At 35.6% G+C, this 16,852-nt stretch overlaps 1 pseudogene across 1 annotated transcript in view; it reads right to left on the bottom strand.

The window, feature by feature from the left end:
* Positions 1–566: 566 nt before the first annotated feature.
* LOC147861739 (uncharacterized) overlaps positions 567–16,852 on the bottom strand; it is a 21,683-nt pseudogene continuing 5,397 nt past the window's right edge. Inside the window, exons 7-18 of the transcript XR_015530020.1 lie at positions 16,330–16,439; positions 15,875–16,198; positions 15,450–15,779; positions 13,300–15,412; positions 12,519–12,574; positions 11,960–12,013; positions 5,492–5,563; positions 4,332–4,481; positions 3,991–4,062; positions 3,774–3,842; positions 1,427–1,521; positions 567–1,148 (exon numbers count right to left, since the gene is read on the bottom strand). The product of XR_015530020.1 is annotated as an uncharacterized LOC147861739 (transcript). The remainder of the gene's footprint in view (positions 1,149–1,426; positions 1,522–3,773; positions 3,843–3,990; positions 4,063–4,331; positions 4,482–5,491; positions 5,564–11,959; positions 12,014–12,518; positions 12,575–13,299; positions 15,413–15,449; positions 15,780–15,874; positions 16,199–16,329; positions 16,440–16,852) is intronic.

The raw sequence follows: 16,852 nt of genomic DNA on the forward strand, positions 1-16,852 counted from the left end.
ATCCTTCTATACTTATATACAACTTAGCCAAGAAAGGATTGTAGGTTAGTCTCTTACAACTGTACGCAATAGTCAATTTGGCCTTCCTCCATGGCGTTCCAAAAGGTAGCCCCAATATCTAACAGAGTATAGTACTTAATACGTTGGATAAATGCTGAATGAGCAGTACACGAGTCATGGATGACACAGTTAACGATTGAACTACCAGTGCCGTAAGGGAAAATGTACAGTTAATACCATATACATTCTTTGAGTTTCAAGCTGGCTTATGACCTGATCACGTGAGCCTAGAGCAGAAAGCAAGCATTGGTGTACTGATATAGGGTTCTCCTTTGAAATCCGCGCACCATGCATGCTCCATCAAATGACATAAAATAGAGTTCATTTTGGTATAATTGCATTTAGAAATAACCAGTTTCCTTACCCTAAATACTGTACATATCTGGCGAAAGATTATTTCTGTACACATTCCACTACAGTGTTTATGGCACAACTCAATAGCATATCTTGAAAACACTATTCATAATTAAGAGTGCACATAATTTGAAGAAAATTTTGACACTACATTGTACAAACTTCAACTATTCGATCAGACAAAACTTTGAAGAGTTCATGCAGAAGATTAAAGAGTGAGGTGACTGGTCTTTAAATGTTGTAAACTAAACACATCAAAATCTGTAGGAAACCATTGAGCTGAATTCTTACATATATGGATCAAACCAATAAGTGATTTCTCAATGAATTCATAGAGAAAAAAAATAGATTGGGCGAAACCTCTTGAACCAATATACATTTTCTAAAGCAAGTTTGGCTATTGGGAGAGAATATCAGATCATATATTTTTTGTTATCAGGTAACTCACAGAATGTGACAAAATTGGGATGATTTAAACTTGAAAATACATATACACAAAGATGCCATTGGGCACACACTGACTTGTTCCTTTCTGGATCTCCATTGGGTCTCTTTTTAAATACTCCAAATAAGGCTGAGTTAAGGATGAGTGGCATGTCCATTGAAGGTTGGAATACACTAGGAAAATTCCATTTTAGCCACCTTGCTTTATTGATAGAACTTGTAATGCTTCACTAATCTCTGGGAATATGTTCTTAAAAAGAAAACGCCACTTGATACACACAAGAATCCACCTATATGCAAACAATGCACAATATTAGAAATCTACACAGGGAAGAGAATATTAAATTCATTTACTAAAACTAAAATTTTAAAATTTCATGCAACTATTCCAGTGTCTATCAATTAGCTATGCAAAAAATGTCTACTATAAATGAAAGATGTAGGCACGATTCACTATTTCAATCATTAATGTATTCACATACTTTCAAGCTCATCTATTATAATAATGTTTGTATTTAGATAGTAAAAGTCAAAAGCAAGTATTGAGATGAAAACATAAAAAAAATACCCTTTGTTTGAAGAACGTTCCCATTTCCAACTGCTCACAAGATCTGGCCATAGCGAGAAGTTATCAATTGGTTGGTCCTTAATAGCTTCCATTATCTGTAAAATCACAAATTTAAGTTTATGATAGATGAAATATGGCAGCAGCACATAAAAATAAGTGAAGAGCCTGAAGCTTTTCATTTTAAATATCCCCATAAACATTACACTAAAATGCTGTTACCTTGACTCCACAAGAGAGACTTGGAAATTTCTGTTAGTTATATGCACACGCAAGGGTCTTGTAAGAGTAGTAAAGGAAAGAGGACAAATAAAATCAAATGAAAAAACAAAGAGTGGTAAAAGAAAGAGTAAATATTAGATCAAACGACTGGAACAAAGCTTTGGTTCACTATACAAGCTAATGGAATATGAAGACCAAAAGTCTTGGGAGTTTTCTTGCTAGAACTCAAGAGACAACAACCACTCTTCATGCTACAAATCAATCAAGGGGTAGATATATAGGGTCTCAACAACAACATTGGAAAGGGTGCATACTAGATCCTACAATGGCAACTGCATGTTCATCTGAACCCGTCTCATAGCCTTCGGAGTTAAGGTGCTTGGCTAACAAGATTCGCTGGTACCTTGGGTAGTTCTACTAATTTAGTAAAATTTGTTGTCAAATTATAGACAACATTTTAAGATGTAATCTCACATTCGGTTACATAAACCATATTGTCCTCTTAAGGAGGTGATAATATATTTTTCTTTATTTCTTTATGATATCAGGTATTAAATGATATGTTGATTCATGAAAGATATGTAAATCCTCAGAAGAAAATGTACTCTGTTGTGAGATGGTTGTGGTCTTTATATGTGACTTTCTTATAAAAGTTGTCCATAACCCAGTTAATATATTGTTTCCATCCTCAGGAAAGACCGGAAAAAGAAAGGAAACTTGTCCCTAGTGTTGTCTCACAATAGTCTTTACAAAAAGCAAAAATAAATGAAGGAAGCAGAATGCAGAGAACCTAAAAAGAAAATACAAAGGAAGACTGTTGGAGGATAAGTTAAAAGAAATTAGGTTCAAAATACCGACAAATTCGAAGATTCTATTCTAAGAATACTTGGTTTTGACATAAATTAATGTTAAGTACCCCCCATAGATAACATGATTCATTAAGACATCAGCACCAAGGTAGTCACCAAGCTCAACAGAATGCTAGGAAAAAGAGGGGAAAGAGCAAAAATCTCCTCAAAGGTTTAGGCCAAATGGCCACCTTAATGTGAAAGAGGCCAAACCTCCTTGTAAAAAGCTATAGGTCACTTTTGTAGCTCTTCTTCTTTCTTAGAGTTTTCTCTCCTCCTATAACTTAAACTAGAGCTCTCTCATCCCATTCTCTTAATCTTTCACTTGAGCAAGTAGAGTGATTAGGGCTAAGTGATAATTAGCTATACCCTAATCGCTCCTCTTCTTGTATGGGTGTTTTAGACTCTTATATTAATAGAGATAGGTTCAGTATTATTATAGATACTGTTTGTCTTTACATACAAGCACGAATGCTTTACTTTCAAATTTCTTCATTGAGAGTTAATGCGAGAGAGTGCAAGTTAAAGTTCCTGAGGTTAGGGTTGTGAAGCTAAAGGCCCAAGAGTGATTGACAACCACCTTTCCCCAGTTCGCGACCAATAGGGTATACAACAGACTGAACCCATTGGCTCCCGATATCAGCTTCGAGGCAAAACTCCACCAATTTGCTCTCAGTGGCGCACACCTTGAGATGACACAACTATGCACATTCTTTCCATCCCATAAATAAATTGCCCATGTTCTTAAGAATATAACGTATTTTGAAAATATACACATGATGGAATATACAGAATACTCAAGGCCACAACATGAACTTGACTTTGTCTTACAGACGGTTACAACACTCTCTCCCTCTATACGCACACAATACACCACACATATATATCATTCTTCGCTATCTCTCACCATAATATGTTTGCCCTAGGTGTATATATACTTATACATAGAATGGGCCATTTACAAATGTAGCCACTAATCAGCTACTGCCGAATCCGGCTTCGGCTCTCTACCAGCCTTCATCCAATTCAGCTCTCTTCCGATCCGGGATCCGACTCTCTGACCGAATCCAGAGCACCGTGGAAGGCATCCAGTAAGCTACGGGATGGGAATGGCCCATAGATAAGAATAGTGTGTACGCCTTATGTCAACTACATGAGACATATGTAGATGAGAAGCGACGGCGCACAGATGATGTGGCCGGACCATTGAAGACACCGGAGAGCTGGAACTCCAAACAGAAGAAAAAATACTACATAATCTTTCTATAAACATTAGTTACCTCATCAGTGCGAATGACATTTGTATTGTACAGAATCTCCCTTGTGGTTCTGTCATTTAATCCTTTGACCTGGTCATGCATCAGTGAAACGTGCTGGGTTACTTATCTGAAGCTCTTATTGACATTAAGCCTTTCTGCTTTTGTTCGAAGGGAAAACTGTTTCTTGATATGAGAGTTTAGGATTCCAGTAAGGACATGTGAGGTGAAGTAATATTACCTTTACAGAGAGTCCAAGTACGTCACCAGTTTTTGTCTCATATATTGAACCATTGTCAGGAGATTGTAATACCTGAATAACAAAAAGCGTCTTCTGTTGGAGTTTCTTTAACCATAACCAAAAGATTTGTTATGCGTCTTCAATTTCAACCCATATACATTTCCAACTATTTATTGTAAGATGATGACATTTAATATCGTGTTTGATGTTTGTCATAGAGATATGACAGAAATAATTAGAATATAGGGGTGAGAATTATGGAAAAACTCAGGTATTTGAGAGCTTTTTGTTATGACTAATATTAACATACTATATGCCCGTACTAAGAAACATAAACGCACCAGCTCTGCCAACATGTTAGAAGACTGAGAGCCCAAGAGATTTCCATTCTCAAATGTTATATCATCCAATTTCTGGTTGAATGAAAAATAATGTATAGCAGCCTGTGATAGTCCGCCAGATGTGCCACTCACTTCCAACAGTTTATGTGCCTGTAATTATGAAAGCTTATATATTCAAATTTAATTCAATAACATCAGTAATTCATATAGTGTCGACCAACATCATTATTTTCTTTAACATACATCACAACATTAACCTCTGCTTTCTTCTCTTTATATTATTCATGCCGTTCTAGACAGTCAGACTCATGAGGCACTTCTCTAGATAATCTCTCATTGAGTTTAAATTATCTGGTGTCATACATCTCTTTTGTATATGTCACCACATGTAACTTAACATAATTTCTTTCTTTACTGACTTTATCATCAATCTTACTAGATCTAACTTATTTGAACTCATAGGATTTTGGTTTTTTGGAAATGTTTACCTAACATTTCATTTCATTTCTCAAGTGTATTGGATTGTATTACGAATAAGGGAAAGGAAATTACTCGAGCCTACAAAATTACAATGAGGGATTTCTTTATTATTACTAAATACCATAGCTAAACTCCGAGCTGAGCCACAGAGGTATGATGCATTTCATTTCTCAAGTGTATTGGATTGTATTACGAAGAAGGGAAAGGAAATTACTGGAGTCTACAAAATTGCAATGAGGGATTTCTTTATTATTACTAAACACCATAGCTAAACTCCGAGCTGAGCCACAGAGGTATGATGCATTTCATTTCTCAAGTGTATTGGATTGTATTACGAAGAAAAGAAAGGAAATTACTGGAGCCTACAAAATTGCAATGAGGGATTTCTTTATTATTACTAAACACCATAGCTAAACTCCGAGCTGAACCACAGAGGTATGATGCATTTGCAAGAATACTGAGAACCAGTTCGAACAAAGAACATTAAGGAAAGGGGATAGTTGCTAACTCTTCTTCTTCTAAGAATGAATGCATGGAATCTACCAACACAAGTCAATATTCCATTTCATTGCCAATTTCAAACCATCTGCAACAATTTATTAGGACACCCATCTATACCAAATCAAATGTTCCTCTCAACTATACAAGAATAAGTTTAATTCATATATAAACAAATGTACCTTGCTATTAACAAGGAGATCAACTTGGAAGAGTGCAAATTTTCTCAACGGGTTCAATGTCACATCCTTTCCCTAAACATAATGATCTCTCTCTCTCTCTCTCTCTCTCTCTTAAGATGTAATCTCTTATTTGGTCTTATAGGCCATTTTGGCCTATTAAAAGACGTTAATATATCTTTCTTCTTTCTTCTTCTTTCTCTATCAATGTCTAAAACCAGATTCTTTAGTCTCTTTTTATCTTATCTACTTTTATATTTACATAGAAATGCTTATTTTATTTTGATTTGTTGTTATCAAAGACAAGACAACACTTAAAATATAATCTCTTGCTTGATCTGATAGGTTATTTTGGCCTCTTAAAAGACGTTAATACATATTTCTTTCTTTCTTTCTTTTCTCTCTCCCTCTCTCTCTCTCTCTCTCATTGTGCACTCTCCCTTGCAAATTTGCAATGCTCATGGGTAAAATTCCACACATACTCTGTAAAAATGTTTTACTTTTAAATCACTCACTCTCTCCAACTATGTACTTTTGATTGCAATGTTTATTGGTAAACTTCTTGAACGTCAAAAGTCACCAATCAATTCCACACGTACAATGTAAAAAAAATCACTTTTGGTCCCGTTGGTCATATTGACCACTGAGGACAATAATAAAAGTTTATAAGGGCATTGGAAGAGTTTTGCATGTATACCAAATTGAGTGTCAATAGCTCTAAAACAAAGACTACGCTTGTGTAAGAGACAAAATAAGGGTAAACCATGCATTATGTACAATAATGAACCACTTGAAACTATGAAAAGCTTCAAATACCTTGGCCTTAACGTTCATTCCAATAATAGATGGAATGAATGTGTTACTCACCGTTTAGAGGCGGGAAAAAGAGCATATTATGCATTTGAGAACACATGCAATCATGGAGAAACCAAGTGTTGGGTCTTCAAGAAATATGGGGTGAAAGTATATTGGAGCAGTAGCATCCCTAAGTCCACTGAAAAAGTTTAAGAATGTCCAAAAACATTTTCTTACAAAGTTTCTCCAAAGTACAAAACAAACACCATACACCCTCCTACTTCTTAGGATAGCATCACTTCCCATTGAAATGTTGTCCATGGAAAGGGTTGTTGAATAAACGCTTAAGGTTTAAAAAAATCCCACGTCGACTTCCTAGAATCACACAAGAAGCAAGTAAAAAGATGTAAAAGACACATAAAGCAAAAATTTGTGTTCTAATTAGATGCAAGATATGGAACAATGTTTTGGATGATGGGATGCAACACACTTGCTTCACGATGCATCAATAGATTCCTCTATGAATGAGGCCCGTTTGCAACATTAATGTATCATGAGATGGAGAAATTGTAGAGGCTCACACTTCACACGTTATACTACTATGTTGCACCTACCTACAAAACCATATTGTTTATTAAATGGAGAAACCACACATATCAATACATGTTCAAGCCCAACTTGTTGTCTACCATCCGAACCATTGATTCTATGCAACTTAGCTCACACTCACTATGATACGAGACGAGGTGTTAGGGCACAAGAGATGAGAGTAGCCAATTATGCACACTTCACCCTAAACAAGTATCACACTGCAATAAAATGCTTTGCCCTTGATCACATTCGACTATGCATTCCACAAATTTTAGCCAAACTCAATCCTTGCATGTATTTCCCACATAGTCACAATGTGCACTTTCAATTGCAACATTCGTTAGTAAAGTTCTTGAACATTGAGAGCCACTACTCACTCTCACATGTATTACATGAAAATGTATTTTTTGTCTCATAGGTCATATTTCCCTAATGACAGATGATTGTCCAATTTCTATGGGTCCTACTACAGTTGGAACTTATCAGAATGTGTAAGTCAACGATCATGTAATGGTGTTAGATTTGATGCGTGATTTAGAAGATTGTGTTATGTCAGATTATGGTAGGCTTCTTATATACAAGCTTGAATGCACGAAATTGCATATTCTAAATGGTACCCATGTGTTTCTAATGACTAATGTTTTGACATGTCTTCTAACCTCAAGTGGGGGAAGTGTTGTTCACTATGTATTGGTGAAAGTATGCGATGCATCCATATTGAATAAATTCAATATTGGCCCATTGTCACTTGACTCAGACCACAAGCCCTTATACTTGCATTAGAGTACAAAAGGAAAAGAGGTACATTATGTGACCTCGCTATCAAAAGGATATGCCAATGAGGTTGAGAGTTATGTCATGAATCTCTCCCTTAAGAAAGATGTGAAAAAAAATTGGGAGCAATTGAAAGATGACAGTCTCAAAGTAGGGTATCAATAATTTAGAGCATGTCCAGGTGGATATCGAATGCTTTGTTTGCCATGCAATGCTTGGTTTGGTGAAGGATGCAAGGCTCATCCCAAAAAGTTCAAGCCTACAAAAGATAAAAATGAGAAAACCCTAACATTGTATCAATATTGAAGAATGGTGAGGAAGAAGAGGCAATACTATCAAATACAAGAGACGAAGAAAACACAAATGTTTAAACTCTAACCAAAGTTAGCATGGAGACAACTCAAGGCCAAAAAGATTTAATTGACGATTTCACCGATGAAGAGATGGAACAATATGTATGTAAGATTTATATGAATGATGGGATAATGCCTATGACAATGAGTATTGAAACACTACATAAGACATGCGTATCTTTTGAAGATCTTAATAGAGGGGCTAAAAGGATGTTTAATGGCAAACCGATGGATGCAACTTCAATGACAAGTGAGCTCTTGAGATGGACAAGACCACAAACTTGTCAATGGATAGAAACTATCATGGACCAAGCTATCAAGCAAGGTTTCCCCGAAGATTGGCTCATGAATTGGATTAAACCAATCCATAAAGGAGGAGATAAAAATTTGATATCCAACAACAAACTATCATGGTTAGTTCAATTATGGCCAAGTTATATAGCACTGTCATGGAACAAAAGATTAGCTCATGGGCTGAACATCATCACAAACGAGCACTCAGTCATGCAAGCTATAGACCAAAACATACAACTACCGATCATTTGGTTGTATTAAGCATTATCATGGAAGAAGGTTGACTTCAAGAGAAAATGTAATGTTGTTGTTTTGTGGCCTTCAAGAAAGCCTTTAACATTGTACCAAGGAGTGATCATTGAAAAAGAATAAATGAGATCGGAATGCCATCAGAGTATAAAGCAACTATAGCACAATTGTATGAGCAATTAGGTGCCAATTGAAAATGGAGTGGTTTCTCCAAGAACTTTTTGAGCATAATGGGGTCAAGCAAGGATGCCCACGCTCTCTCTCTCTCTCTTTGGTCTCTGCATCAATAAACTTGAAGAAATAATAAAGAAGGTTGCAAAAGAAGAAAAATTGGATGGCCCTAAACTCATGCATGAGCTTATTTTCACACCTATATGCTGATGATGCTGTTTTATTCTCATATAGTTTGGATGGTATGCAACACTTAACGTATTGACACCTTCAGTCAAATCAGCGAGCTAACTGTTAATGTGAAGAAAAGCAAATTGGTAGCAAAAAGGCAATAAAACAGGGACACTATCCCACTTTTACATACAAAAAAGAACCAATAAAAGTGGTGCAAAGACTCAAATATCTTGGTATTAATGTCCCATTGACAAATAGGTGGAATGTATGTTAGGAGTCTAGACTTCAATCAGGTTGGAATAGTTATTATATGTTTGAGAATCAAAGCAATCACAGTGATACTCGAGTATGGGACGTGAGATTGATGCTATTGTATCCTATGGTCCCCCAAATGTTGCTTTATGGAGTGGACATGTAGGGTGCCACTATCTCACTTAGTGCATGGAATGAAATAGAGAAAATCCCAAAAATGTTCTTACGTAGACAATTGGGGTAAAATCCTCAACTTCCTATCTTATCATACTACGGTGCTCCGCCATAGAAGTACTAGCCATGCAAAAAGTAGACAAGTATGTCACAAAAGTCAAGAATATGCCTGATCATAGACTGCCCAAACAAGATTTAAACATAGGATGCAAGGTGCAAAAAACAAATAAGAGCAAAATAGTCTCATGTGGCTGGGTGCTTGACATTATGAAATGGTTTATGAGATGGGGAATAAAAGATCTATTGGAGTCTTCGTGTGATGCTTTGAAGTATGTGATCATTGAGGATAGATTAAGACAGGCACTAAGGATGAAGTGACAAGATGCTAAAATGTCGAAATTGGAAGATTACATTGCAAATATTCAACAACAATGTTGGCCCCCATACAAGGAAAAAATGCCAGAATATCTCACTACTCCAATGAGCCTTGGTTCTCAAAGAGCTTTAAAACTTCGTTGAACTTGCTCATACAAGTCAGGTGTTGAGGTATCATCATGGCATCATCACCCAAAAATGAGGATATGCAAGGTACGAATGAAAACCTAGAGGATGAATATTACTTACTTATTGCATGCTCAGTGTATAAGGTAATTCCTCAGAAATATAATGACTTGTTAGATGGGTATGATAATGTAAGTGTCATACTCAAATTTCCATCATGACGGGTGCGTGCATTATTTTCACATCAAGAGTTTTTACTACAGAGTAGTAACCTCCTTTCTTAGGAAGGAATCGTGTACAAGATACATTGATCTGGTCCCATAGGTCAAAATTGGCCTCATCATGAACAATACAATACATATTCTGTTCTCGCTCGATAGGAAGATGGCCCACTATAAGGCACATTTTTTACATGTATTGGAGGATGGATTCGTCATCAGGCCCTCTTCTATGGGCACACATCTATCCCATGTGCTACACAATGTGATAGGGCAGTTGTGGACCTTTTCATGTTAGTTAGAGATACATGTGCATCTCTAGAAGAAAGAATCTACCAACTGTGTGATCAGGGATTGGAACTTGAAAAACATTGTTTGCCAATGTACTTTTTTTTATGAAATAATAGAGATACCATTGCCTCTTTAACCAAGGCTTTGGCGCACTACTCAAAGTAATGGAATATGAGAACCAACGATGGTTGGGACTGCTCTTTCTAGAACTCAAGAGACATAGAGAGAAGTTGTTGAAGGACAATATTACAACCACACAATTTCACCAACAAAGAACAATCACAACTTTCTTTGGCCACATCACTCTTACTTGGTTGGGTTCAAAATAAGGCAAGACGGCCTATTGATAGTATTCAACCTTATCTCATTACTAACATGAGTATTAACTCTCGTAGAGCCCTAGCATTCCTTCACACTCGATCACACAAGTTAGGTATGACTTGAGTGTCACACTAAAGAGAACACCTAGAAGATTGAGCTCATATGTCTATGCCTTAATCACACATCAAGACTTTGTGCTTTGAAGAATGAATATCCCTTGTAAGGAAGGACACACACATCAAGAAAACTTGTTTACTTTGGGTCTCATGGGTCAATATTGACCTCTCTATGGACACCAAAAAAATCTAATCTAATCTACTAGTCAATCAAGGGCCAAATGGGATCCCAACCAGGACATTGCAAAGCGGTTACAACAGATCAGGCAATAGCAACTTGTTACGCACATAGGCCCCAACTTCGTGGACCTCAACCTCACCAACCTTGTCATTAAAATGAAGGCAATTACCTCCTGCCATTGCAAGTGCTTACCTGATTCAGAAATCTTTCATCCTGAATCAACCTATGCTAGAGATCTTTCGAAGAAAAAATCAGAATCTATCTAACTTGAGACTCTTACATGTATACACTTTGGCGTTATGGTGTAAACCATAAATGCAAGAAATAAAAAATGTCAATGTCTTTTTACGATGCCAAAATTACCTATAAGTCCAAACAAGAGATTACATCTTAATATTTTGTCTCATCTTTGAGAACAAACCAAAATTAATGTGACTAAGTGAAAAAGTAAATAAAATAAAACGTGACTAAAGAATCTGGTTATTGATACATATAAATTTCTCAAGTCATAGAGATTGTATTTTTGTATTTTGAAAGATCTCTAGCATAGGTCAATTCAAAATGGAGAGATCTCTGAACCAAGGGAAGAACCTACGATAGCGGGAGAAAATGGCCTTTATTTATCAATTCTCAAGCTTGTTTTAGAAATAGCCTTGTTGGTCTTTAATATTTAGAAATAGCTGTAGTACTTGTATATACTGTTTATGTACAACCATACTTGGCACTTGACAGATCTGATGGTTTCTTCATATAGTTAATATAAAGCAACAAAAAAGAGATATGTAATTAAATTACAGAGATTAGGTGGAGAGGGAATGTGCCTTGCCATGATGCTCATGGGGAAAACAATAGTCAATATAGATAGGCTAAACAACTACAAACATTTTCATCAAATGAATCAGCATCAAACAAATATTCTTATCGAGACTGTAGTGGAGGGCACAAGTAGAAAACCATTATGACTAGTTAAAATTTCAATGGTTTATAAACTGCCATTAAAAACTTATTCTACTAACCAATTTGGAAAATTGTGGTTCTTGTGAACTTCCTCGTGCAAAGAAATCTCTCAACTGTCAAATAAATTTAAATTCTTGTGATATCATGATAAGAATTTATCATGCTTAATTTACATGCTTCTGTCTGAATCCAGCTACATTTACTTAGCGAGCAGCCATCGGTAAACTACAACCAAGAAAGTCTCTTCATACAGTAATATAAATAAGCCTACTGTATCAAATGGAATAGTGTAAAACAGCTACAATCACACTACAATGAGAAAATCAAGTTAATCTTTCAAGCTTTTGCATCTTGTTTGATATAGCTATGACATAAATCTCAATGGATGTGAATTCTATTAATCCTTTCCTATGTCTGCATACTCCAATAGTTCTGGTTAACATATGAGGAAATTCATGATTACAAATTTACAAATATGGGCGGCTTTGGATTACTAGAGATAATGATAATGCATGTATCTGAGGTGTGGATTACTTATTATAGTTCTCCTAAACAAACGTATTTTTCTTCAATATTGATTTATAAACATGTCAACTACTATTAGTTTATCTCACGTACTTTTTCGGATGCAGCTTGACGCCTGCTTTTATGTGTCTCATCATTGACGTCGGCTCCTGTGACCATTATTTTATAGGTTAATAAGATTTCAACATGGTTTTAGAAAGAAAGAATTTGAGAAAATTAAAAATGATTGCAACTGCTGGGACAAATGAGTTCTATCAAAATATTTGGCTTAAACAGAATAAATCCATTTACACGACATATATGTGAAGCATCTGCTAAATTAATAACAAATAAAAGATTCATGTAAGGAAACAAAGAGCTTTCTGCAACTAAAGACTTCTCTTTTTGGCGTTTTTCATTTATATCCAGGTGTTATTCAAGAGAATATCACCTATTTCTCTCATTGGTTGATTTTACATTTGGAATATGTTCATAAAAAATTTCTTCTTAGCTTTTCCTTTTGCTTTGTTACAACTTGGAACTAATCATTATCGATTATGAAGTGCAAGGGCACAAGTAAAATCTTCATGATAAAAGCCACTATTCTAAGGATTAACATTATGAAACAATAGAATGGGACCTGAGCTTTGAGATATGGTGTGAGCTTATAATCCCACACATTCAATTGTAAGACCGATTTAATTACACTTGCTTCTTTGCATGTTCTTAAGATATATGATTTTTATGAGGTTTCTCTGATATCAGATATTGGATGCTTTATCATGTTTTACTGATATAATTGTAGCATGTAATGCATTTTGGTTTTTTGCTTGAATGCTATCATTTTTAATTAATATAAGATCAGAGAATTTAATTTTCTCAATCAGGTATTCACCTCCAAGCCGTAACACTTCTGCTTCTAATTCTTTGAGTTTCTTCTTGCATCGTATGTCGTTTTCATCGGAAGTTTTTTGCAGCTTCTCTAGATCATTCACAAACACTACTTTCTCATGCTGCAATCCTGAAATCTCCTTTTCAAGACTGTCAACCTTTTCCATGTATTGTGATTTTAATTTAATTTCTGCCTGATCTTTTTCTTTGATTAATGTTTGTAAGTACAATACTTCATTGCTAGACCCAGATGTTACACCTTCCAATTCATGTCTTAGGGATTCAATCTCCTTGGTCAAATTTTCAGCCATCATACCCTTCTCCTTGAGTCTAGCATTAAGTGATTGTATATCGAGACCTAGAGAATCCTTCTCTTCTTCCAATTTGCTTACTTTTCCTTTCCATTCCTCTAAAGTTTGTTCGTGCTGGCTTCGTTCATCCTGTATTACTTGTTTGAGTTCATCCACTGAGCCAACTGAACCAGAATGTTCTTCCTTAATGTTTAAAAGCTTCTTTTCAAGAGCTTCTACCTGCTTCTTCGAATTTTCAGATTGCTGCTGGTTTTGCAACTTCAGATTCTGGATCTCCACAGTTAGCACCTCTTTCAGCTGTTTAAGATTATCTCTCTCTTTCTCAACTTCTCCAGCCTTTGTGCTTTGTTCTTCTTGAAGACCTTGGAGCGTAATTTGAAGATCATTTACAAGTTTTGAAGATGCTGCCAATTCAACTGCAAGTGTTTCCTTTTCAGCTTGAATCTGGGTGATCTCTTCAGAGAGTAACTGTAATTTTTCATTCCAATGATTACTCGTGTTTTCAGAATGTCTGGAAAGCTCTTCTTCTAATTCCTGTTTAAGTTTAGATATTGCATTAGATGTGCACATTTTTTCTAAATTTCGAAGATGTTGAATTTCTTCTAGACAAGTTCCCATACTCGAAACAACTTCAGAGAGAGCCATTCCTGGAAGTCTCATTTCAATATGAGGATAATCACTGCATTTACTAAACTGATGAAGAATTTTTCCATGGTCTTCATTTCTCTTCATTTCCTCAGCAATATCTTTCTTCAGATGGATGGCATTTTTCAGCACATTAACAAGCGCATCTTGAGAACACAGCATAATGTTTTTCATTTCTTCAGTTTTCTGCTTACTATCAGCATTAGCTCTAGTGTTTTCCTGTGCTTCTGCCTTCAACTTCTGGATAAGTTCTATTATTATAGAGCTCAGCAATTCAGGTTCAAGCACATTCATATTATCTGCAGTAAGGGAGTGATGAATATTTTTAAGTGTTCCCCTCAGGGATTCCAACTCTTTTTTTGAAGTGGCCCATGAACATTCAAGCATTTTCATTTCTAGAACTTTGTCCTCCGCATGCTTCTTTTTCAGTTCAACATTTTGTAGCTTGGATTCAAACTCTTTATATCCAGAGCTCAAGCAGTTTATTTTTAAGATTAAATCAGGAAGTCTTGATATTGTATCGACAAAATGTTCTTGCATAAGTGATTTCCTTCTAGGTTTATTCACAATGTGCTCTATTTTACAGAGTTTGTCATTTTCATGATATCCTCCTTCAGCTATGATGCCTTCTAGCATCTGCAGATTTGTTGTTATAACATTGTGATAAGAAAAAGCTTCCTCGTAGAATGATTCTAGTTCATCTTTACGTACTTTGATTTGTTTCAGATGGGAGAGCAAATTCTCATTTCCAGAGACACTGTTATCAACAGCTACATCAAGACACTTAATACTATCCTGCAGAGTCATTAATTGGCCACACATTCCTTGATTTTCTTCCTGCAAATGAGCAATGACAGCCTTGAGCTGATCTCTTTCTTTTGAAATGAACTGCACCTTTCTTAATAAAGTCTCAATCTTGCATCTCTTCTCCAATGTCTCTGCAACCATCATATTTTTATGGTTGCTCTTTAGTTCAAGGATTGACGAAGCTAAGATATTATCTTGATCTATGCATGCCAACATTTTGTGCATACATGTTATGTAGCAATGCAAAATCTCTTGCTCTGATCCTAGCATTGCAAGCTTTTTCTCTTGTTCTGTGACCTTTTTCTGTCTACTAAACAAGTTTGCTTCTGCAGCTAATTTCTCCTTCTTCAAATCCTATAATAAAGTAGGGCCAATAAGGCAAAATAGTTACAATCAAAACCTCTTTCGATACTGAGATTAGAAACAGGGGGCAAACAGACACCTCAACTCTGCCTGCTGTTGCAAAGTACTTCCTCTTTTGTTCTCTCACAGCCAAAAGAATCTTATGAAAGAGTTCTCTATCTATCGTCAGATTGCTCAAGTCTCTTCGTTTGCCCATATCCTTTTGAACTTGATCCTTTGATTTCTCCATTTCTTCCATGGCATCAGGGTTTTGTGGATCCAGTTCCACCAAAACTTCATATTTAAGCTTATGTGCAAACACATTTAATGATTCTCTCTCCAGTCTCAAATTCGATTCTAACTGACTTGTTGCATGAACCTAAATGATCATACCATAGCATATTACAGTTCATGTACAATACTAACCAAATCATCCAAAATTTAAGGAAAGTCCTTTTAAGGGGTAGGTATGACCTTAGATACAAAAACCATGAGGGCAGATCGCATTTTATTCAAAATGGTGCCCCATTTTCTAAAGGCTTGCTTGTGAGAAACCTTTCCAGGGTTAACTTTTGTCTCATCAGTTACAACTGTGGCCACTTCAGAATCAATTTCATCTGTTAAACTTTGTTTTAGCTCATTATCTATTGATTTGCACACACCCTTAGGTAGAGAAACATCTACTCTGCTCTCATTAATTGTGTTGAGATCTTGTTCACTTATAATTCCTGCTTTTACAATCAGTGATTCTATAGCTTCCAGCTTCACAAAAAGCCGTTCTGTTTCTTTCACCTGAGACTGTAACAAAACGAATGTTAATATATATATATATATATATATATATATATATATATATATATATATATATATATATATATATATATATCACTAAACCTATTTAAAAAATTCTTGAATAATATCAGGCTCACGATTGCAGAATTTCGACTTGTAATAGCTTCTTTCAACTGTTTTTCTCAAAAGTTCTGATTCATGAAACAACGATTTCAATTTTTTCATCTCGTTGGCCTACCTGCTTGCTCTGTGTGAATCTCAACATGAAGTAAATATAAGTTGAGAGCTCAATGATATAAAAACATAATCGCTATGGTAATGTTTTTACATGAACCTCAGTACGATGCATGATCAAACGCAAGGAAATAATAATACACTAACTGCTCGAATATGGTGCACATATTTTTGCAATTGGCTACTCAATATCATATCCAGCACCTCCAACCCTGCCTACTAAATTAACTGGTTGCAAAATTGTGTATCACATAAAAACAATAGATATTGTATGATCTACAAAAGAATGCCCTAGGTGAAGGCATTGCCTTTGCCCCAATTCAGGAAAAACCCGAAAGAAAACCCATGGAAGACCAACATTTAAAGATCTTGACACAGTAACAAGAATCTAATCCAAAAAGAACTGTATTTTGCACAATAAATACT

This window comes from Azolla caroliniana, unplaced genomic scaffold (genome assembly GCF_043228905.1).
Source record: "Azolla caroliniana isolate FFs.n. ecotype wild unplaced genomic scaffold, voAzoCaro1.0.p SCAF_7, whole genome shotgun sequence".
Taxonomy (NCBI): Eukaryota; Viridiplantae; Streptophyta; class Polypodiopsida; order Salviniales; family Salviniaceae; genus Azolla; species Azolla caroliniana.